The sequence below is a fragment of the Hylobates moloch genome, unplaced genomic scaffold (assembly GCF_009828535.3).
Source record: "Hylobates moloch isolate HMO894 unplaced genomic scaffold, HMol_V3 SCAFFOLD_1, whole genome shotgun sequence".
NCBI lineage: Eukaryota > Metazoa > Chordata > Mammalia > Primates > Hylobatidae > Hylobates > Hylobates moloch.
Genome location: NW_026652276.1, coordinates 65,256,286 through 65,264,737, shown reverse-complemented (window position 1 = coordinate 65,264,737; position 8,452 = coordinate 65,256,286).

Genomic DNA, 8,452 nt, shown 5'->3' with positions numbered 1-8,452 from the left:
ATTGACCCAAGGGTTAGAAAACATTGATTTCAAAACTTGCTCTTATAAATTAAATCATTGGTGTAGTAGCACTAATTCTAAGTGCAATGGGAGGTCATTGAAGGGTTTGAGTAGAGTTCAAATGTAATCCAATTTGCATTTTTTAAAGACCCTTCTGGTTGCTGTGTGGCAAACAGAATGCAGGGGGCAAAAGTGAAAGCAGGCAGACCGCTGGGCACGGTGGCTCACGCTTGTAATCCCAGCGCTTTGGGAGGCCGAGGCAGGCAGATCACGAGGTCAGGAGATCGAGACCACGGTGAAACCCTGTCTCTACTAAAAATACAAAAAAAAATTAGCCGGGCGTGGTGGCGGGCGCCTGTAGTCCCAGCTACTCGGAGAGGCTGAGGCAGGAGAATGGCGTGAACCCAGGAGGCGGAGCTTGCAGTGAGCCGAGATTGCGCCACTACACTCCAGCCTGGGCGACAGAGCGAGACTCCGTCTCAAAAAAAAGAAAGAAAGAAAGAAAGAAAGCAGGCAGACCAGTCCGGTAGCGACTACAGGGATCCAGGAACAAGATGGTGGGAAGCTGGACTTGGGTGATGACGGCGAGGATCAACAAAGCCTGTGAGATTCAAGAGATGTTTTGAAGGTAGAATTAACAGGACTTGCTGATGGATTCAACAAGATGGGAGGAAAAAAGAGGAACCAAGGATAACTCCTAGGATTCTGGCTTGAACCTCTGGAGAGAGCCACTTACCATAATGGGAAAGACTAGCAAAGACAAGGTCTTTGAACAGACCTGCTGAGGTGTTCTGGCAACCACCCAGCAATAAAGGGGAAGGGGCAAGTGGAACCACCAGGTAGAATGTCAGAGGAGCCAGGAGCCTGGCAGGAGCAGACATCTAGGTTTGCATTTAGCATTAAGAGGATCTAGCAGGCTGGACTGAAGCCTCAAACACCAGTGCATTTCCCCAGGTCCCAATCTTTCAGTAATGAGGATATTTGTCAGAGAATAAAGAGACACTCAAACACAGAAGGAAAAAAAAGACACAGATATAGCAATAGATGGAGCCTGGGCACAAGCAATGAAGCAAGGACTAAGACCCTGGAACCTAGGCAGGGCAGAATGAGAGAGGTAGTAAACAATCTCTTTTCTGGCAAGGCACAGTGGCTCATGCCTGTAATCCCCAGCACTTATGGAGGCCAAAGCAGGAGGACTGCTTGAGCCCAGGAAGTCGAGGCTGCAGTGAGCCATGGCCACACCACTGCACTCCAGCCTTGGTGACAGAGAAAGACCCTGTCTCAAAAAATGAAAAATAAACAAACAAAAAAAGATCCTCTTTTCTGATATCTATTCCCAGAATCTAACATAGTCCTTGCCCATGTTAGGTACTCAGATATTTGTTAAATGGCTTTATTTATTTAATGAATACTTACATAATGCTTACTATGTACCCAAGCACCATTCTAAGTGCTTCAAAATGTTAACTTGTTTAATCCTCACAACAAGCCTATGAAGTAAAAACCATTGCTATCCCCATCTTTCAAAACCAATCAAAACCGAGGCATGTCAGAAGAAGTAATTTGCGGCCGGGCACGGTGGCTCACGCTTGTAATCCCAGCACTTTGGGAGGCCGAGGCGGGCGGATCATGAGGTCAGGAGATCGAGACAACGGTAAAACCCCGTCTCTACTAAAAATACAAAAAAAAATTAGCCGGGCGTGGTGGCGGGCGCCTGTAGTCCCAGCTACTCGGAAAGGCTGAGGCAGGAGAATGGCGTGAACCCGGGAGGCGGAGCTTGCAGTGAGCCGAGATTGTGCCACTGCACTCCAGCCTGGGTGACAGAGCGAGACTCCGTCTCAAAAAAAAAAAAAAAAAAAAAGAAGAAGAAGTAATTTGCCCAGGGTCACACAGTAAGTAATGGCAGAGCCAGGAGTAGTCTCCAGAGTTCACACTCTCAGCACCATGCTACGCTCTGAATGAATAAATGAAGTCAGAGGTACTTCCTTTACTGAGATAGAGATTTTTCCAAAGTTCTCACTTTCAAGCTGCTGCAAAATGCTAGTAAATTCAAAGTTGTTGCTGAGATCAAAGCCAAGTGAGTCTGAATCCACCCTATATTCTGTGCAGCCACCACCAGTGACTTCTCATATGAGACGTGGATGCCTTAGGATATATAAAGGCAACACTACAGTGCACACTTCCTATCAGGATGACACACACTTCTTTTTTTTCATGTCAGTACAAATAGTTGAGTTCATGGTGAATGATCATCTGTTCCTCCTACTCCTCTCCACCCTAAACATAGGTACTTGAATGAGTTTGATACATTAACTTTATTTGTCTGAATCCTTTTAAACCATGTTGTGTTATTTTCTTTATGGCCGTGTTAAATTTATGTAAATTGTATTATGCTAAATATATCAATCTTTCATACATTTTTCACTGAACGCTTTTTTTTTTTTTAATGGAATCTCACTCTGTCACCCAGGCTGGAGTGCAGTGGCGAGACCTCGGCTCACTGCAACCTCCACCTCCCAGGTTCAAGCGATTCTCCTGCCTCAGCCTCCTGAGTAGCTGGGATTACAGGCGCACGCCACCACATGCAGCTGATTTTTGTATTTTTGGTAGAGACAAGGTTTCACCATGTTGGCCAAACTGGTCTCAAACTCCTGACCTCACGTGATCCACCAGCCTCGGCCTCCCAAAGTGCTGGGATTACAGGTGTGAGCCACCGCACCCAGCCCACTGAACACTATTTTTTTTTTAAATCGTAAGATGTTACTGTAAAGCTATATTGCTTCTAACTACTGCAAAACATGCATCCACTACATTTTAATCACCCATTTCTCTTGTGATGGACACAAGAATGCCTCAAATATCCTGCTACCACAAACAAGACTGTGATGAACTTTTTTGTGTGTATCCTCTACTAAACTTAAGGAAGAATATATCTAGAAGATATGCCTCAAAGAGGTCATAATGTATTTATGTAGTTTAAACACTGAAAGACTGTTTCCCATAATAGGTGTAACAGTCTAGACACTCACCAACAGTGCATGGGGACTCCCATCACCCACAGGCTGCCAATACTTGCTATTGTCCACCTTTTAATTTTTGCTGATTGTCTTCGTTAGTATAATGGTGAGTAAAAAAATAAAGTAGAAATTTTTTTGCCAATTGGATGAGTATGGAGTGATAACTTGTTTAAATTTGCTGTTCTCTGATAACAGATAAATTTCAGCATCTGAAAATAAACTATTTATATCTTTCGACCATTTCTCTGTTGAGTTTGTTATCTTTTTCTTCTTGATTTGTGGGAGGTCACTGTATATTCTTTACATTAATTTGCTGCTGCTTTTAAACATTGCAAACATCTTTTCCCAGTCTGTCATTTATCTGTTAAACTTCCTTATGAACTGTCTCCATTTTCCATGGCAAATCATGGGGACTTTTGGTAAAATGACATTCTTTTTTCCTTTAAAGTAGACTGGGGAAATGTGAAGGCCTTCGGTTCTCATAATTGCAAAACCATCCCTTCACCAAACCGTGAGACATAATGACTAAGGAGAGAGCCCGAGAAATAAATTTGAAGTTCTAATTCCCACACCGCTAAATTGGTGATTAAGGAATGTTTTTGGTGTATTCTATTAATAAGCTGAAGCCATTTTTTTTAACTTATGCCATTTTGTTCCACAAAGGGTCTGAGGAAGCTTATAAGAAAAACAAGCAATAAAATTAAAAAATATAAATTTTAAAAATCAGGAACAAGGAAAACACAGCAGAATAGAAGGTCAAGAGCAGTAGGAAACTAAGAATGCAGATATGTAGGCCACAGGGTCCTACGAAGTTATTAATGTTGAGCCAAAAATTTGGCTCTGAGCTTCTTGGCAACCAGAGGGAAAAGGGAAAAGGGAATACAATCAGGTACATTCAACGATATTCTCTTTGTTGATAAGAAAACACAAATTTCTCAGGGGAAGATAAGTTTTTCCTGGCCCTGAGTTCCAAGAGAATTCCTCAGGTGGGTTTCATGTCAGTGACTGTTTTCTCACTAACATCTCTATGGCAAAAATGATGTTTCATGTTTCTTGTAACATCTCAGTGAAAGCTAATGGCCACCAAACTTTAATTGCTTAAAACACAGAAGGCAACCCAGTCTATTATCTGCCAGTTAAGTGTGAAAAAGGAGGAAATAGGCCAGCCATGGTAGCTATTGGGAGGCCAAGGTAGGTGGATCATTTGAGGTCAGGAGTTCAAGACCAGCCTGACCAACATGTTGAAACTCCGTCTCTACTAAAAACACCAAAAAAAAAAAAAAAGGGGGCCAGGCTTGGTGGCAGGTGCCTGTAATCCCAGCTACTCAGGAAGCTGAGGCAGGAGAATCACTTGAACCTGGAAGGCAGAGGTTGAAGTGAGCCAAGATCGCACCACTGCATTCCAGCCTGGGTAACAGAGTGAAACTCCATTTCAAAAAAAAAAAAGAAAAAGAAAAAAGAGAAAATGAAGAGGAGAAGAAAAACAAGTCCATCCAAATATGCAATCTTTGAGAGTCCAATTTAGTGTAAGAATCAAACCAAAAATATCTGGTAAAAGTAATGACATATTAGTTAAGATAACACTGGGTGCTGTAACCAAAAACTCTGAAACTCTCGGTGTCTCAACACAATAGAAGTTTATTTCTCACTCATGTAAAACCAAAACGAGAACCAACCTCCTTCCTTCTTGAGGTCCCTCCATATTCTACACACAAGAACAGAACATAGAGGACCATGTATGGGAGGTTTTTATAGGCCAGACTTGGAAGCAACAACGCATCACTTCTGCCCACATTCCAGAGGCCAGAACTTGGTCAAATGAGGCCAGGCACAGTGACTCAAGCCTGTAATCCTAGCCCTTTGGGAGGAGTTTGAGACCAGCCTGGCCAACATAGTGAAACCCCGTCTCTACTAAAAATACAAAAATTAGCCAGGCATGGTGGCGCATGCTACTCGGGAGACTAAGGCAGGAAAATCACTTGAACCCAGGAGGTGGAGGTTGTGGTGAGCCGAGATCGCACCACACCACTGCACTCCAGCCCGGGCAACAGAGCGAGACTCTGTCTCAAAAAAAAAAAAAAAAAGAACTTGATCGAATGGCCAGTCCTAACTATGAGGGAGACTGGGGGCATAATCTAAAGGTATGTACCTGGGAAAAGGGGAAAACAGGTGAACATTTAATACGCAGCCACAAATTATCAGTTGTGTCTTTCAAACATTTCTTTATAATTTCAATTTTCTAAACCAGGATCTAACAAACTATGGCCTGCAGGCCAAATTTACCTTACCACCTGTCTTCATACAGCCCACAAAATAAGAAATGTTTTGATATTTTTTAATAGTTAAAAAAATCAAAAGAAGAATAATGTTTTGTGACACATATGAAATTCAAATTTCAGTCTCCATAAATAAAATGTTCTTGAAACACAGCTTTTGTACTAAACAACAGCAGAGTCAAATAGTTGCAACAGAGGCCATATGAATGGGAAAGCCAAAAGTATTTACTACCTGGCCCTTTGCAGAAAAGGTTTGCTCACCTCTGTTTTAAACTGATAAGAGTTTTTAAGAATTGAGCAACAGGTACTTCTAGGCAGTGACCTGAAACACAAATATGCCTGATTGGTAGTTAAAGTATATTCATAGGCATCAGTGATTAAATGAGCTGATGCAAAATTGATATCTTTTGGGAACATTGAAGGGTCTGAACAAGCTTCTGGCCATTCCTCTATACGTAGAGTTAGATCAAGAAGAATTTGCAGGCAAAGCTAGAATTTTTCATAAGAAACATTTCTGGATCTGTACCAGTTTAAAAACCCATGATTAATCAGTTAGTCATTTTTACACAAGCAAGTAAAGACACACTGTTTTCCAGATTTCTCAAATAAATAAGCATCTCTTCAATAGAACTGTTAGATACTATACTAGCATGGCTTGTTTTTAATAAATAATGTATCACGCTGTTATAGAAAGAATATGATTTTCTGGGGATTGTAAATACTTTAATTCCAATGGTGAAAAGGTAAAGGATAAAGTTGCCTAATAATCATAGTTCATGAAATCAAATTTCAAAGTTTATTTATAGATAGTTTCCTGATGATTATGTTAGCATAACTTTCTTTGTTTCTTGATTACTTAAAAATCAGATCAAGAACAAAAGTAACTCCTCTTTATCAGAATGCCTATCAACCTCAAATACTGACTGATAGCATTCCTTTCTATTGAAGTTTCAAAAGATAAGTAGGTCCATAGGGAATATGTGCTGCTAGTACACACAGATGAACAGTTTTAGAATTTAAGAAGGAATAGAATGTACCAATATATCAAAATAAGCTTTAAAAAAAAAACCTTGGCATTAATGTCAATAGGCACTCCCTGGGGAACTCCAGGGACATAAAGCATAAGCTTCAGGACAAAATTTTGCTTCTAGCCACTGTAGCTGCAGTCATCCAGAGCAAACAAAACCTTCAGCCCTGCAGAGCCAGGCTACCTGAGACCAGAATGCCTCAAATTTGGGAATGACCTCAAAATCACTGTTTCAGAGTTCAATATCAAGCTCTTTGTTTTATATAAGATGCAACTGAGCACAGATTGAGTAAGGGACTTGCCCAGGCCACACAGCCAGCAGTCAGCAGCACTGGCACTAGGACTCCAGCCAGCCCCTTTCCCCATCTTGTGGGTTCTTCCTCTAGGGGTATCCAATCTTTTGGCTTCCCTGGGCCACATTAGAAGAAGAATTGTCTTGGGCCACACATAAAATACGATGAGCTAATATATATATAATATAACATATATATTATAACATATATAATATTATATATAATATATAATATAACATATATATTAGCTCATCAGCTAATATATATGGCATAGTCCCATAATGAAATACTATATTATATATATTATATATATATCTTATAATGTTTACACACTTGTGTTGGGTCGCATTCAAAGCCATCCTGGCCACATGCAGCCCACGGGCCATGGGTTGGATAAGCTTTCAAGTCTACACCATAATTCATCCTCCTGCACGGTGGCTCTCTGGAGCCATCAGTTCATTGACTCAAGCAAGGTTAATGTATCCTCCTTCTAAGATAGATTAAATTCAAGTCCAATACCACTTAATGCATGAACGTCATCCCAATGAGACCTATAAAGCAGAGGCCCTGTCAGCTTTGTAGGGCCCCAAACATCCCACAATGCCTTTTTGCCAGACCTGAATTGGCAAAACTCTTTGGCCAAAGGCTCAGATATCTTTCACCCTTCTCTTCAGACTGCATTGGTAAACCACGCTTCCTCTCTTTCCTCCTTGCCTCCTACCTATTTCGTCTGTAGCATCTGCTTTGTAGATCATTCTTCTGTGTTGTGTGAGGACAAACGACACCAACAATCACACCACCACTCAATTGCTGAAGAGTGTAATTCCTGAACAACCAGATGCACCATTTTTACTTTAATACTTCGAATTACTATGTGGAAATCCAGGATGTGTTTGTAGATTTATTTCTACTAATACAAAAATTTTTACAAGTAACTAAAACTATCATAAAATTTTATCAGTTTCTGGATTTCATTCCAAGATGCCAAGACATGGGCCACATCCTGTTTAGCAGATTGTCTGGAAGAAAACTCTCCCATCAACCAAACTTAATTAATATTATTTCATGTTACTTGATAGAATCAAATAGTAATCTCCAATTTTTCTTAGCTTTTGAATAGGACATCTCAATTAACAGCATTGATTTATTTAAAACAAAAATAATGATCTCTCTTTACTCTCTAGCTCCCAATCGCAAAATCCCATAATCTCCAATTAACAGTGATTTATTTTATACAAAAATAGTGGCAACGTTTTCTTTTCTCATCAATCCCCAGAATGCACAATGGTACTTTAGTGTTTCCTCTATGCCAAATCGTAGATACCCAAACTATGGCCATACTGCCTAATCTCATCTAACCTCAGAAGCTAAGCAGGAATGGTCCAGTTAATATTGGATGGGAGATCACCTGGAAATGCCATGTATAGGCTTTTAAAAAATGAAGCCGAGATACTCAAAGCTTCATCAAAATGGGTAAACACTGTGGTAGTGGTTTTCAAAGTGCTTACCTAACTAGCACCAAAACACAGAATAGTGGCAGTACAACCACAAAAGCTGGGGGAACAGAATGTAAACCATTTGGATTTTAAAGTTTTAAAAGATTTCTAGATGTTTAGAGTGATTAGTTCTGTCCCACTTACAAAATGGAAACTGAGAAACAGAGTTAATCACAGAAACCAGTCTCCTTCCCAACCTACAGTTTTATGAAACTATACAAAGACACAGCTAGGTAGCAACTTCTTCCAGGAAACATGAACATTTAGAATCTCATTTCTTCCATTATATGACTGAATCTAATAAAGAAGTACATTTTTCATGCCACAAAAGACCAAATGAGGC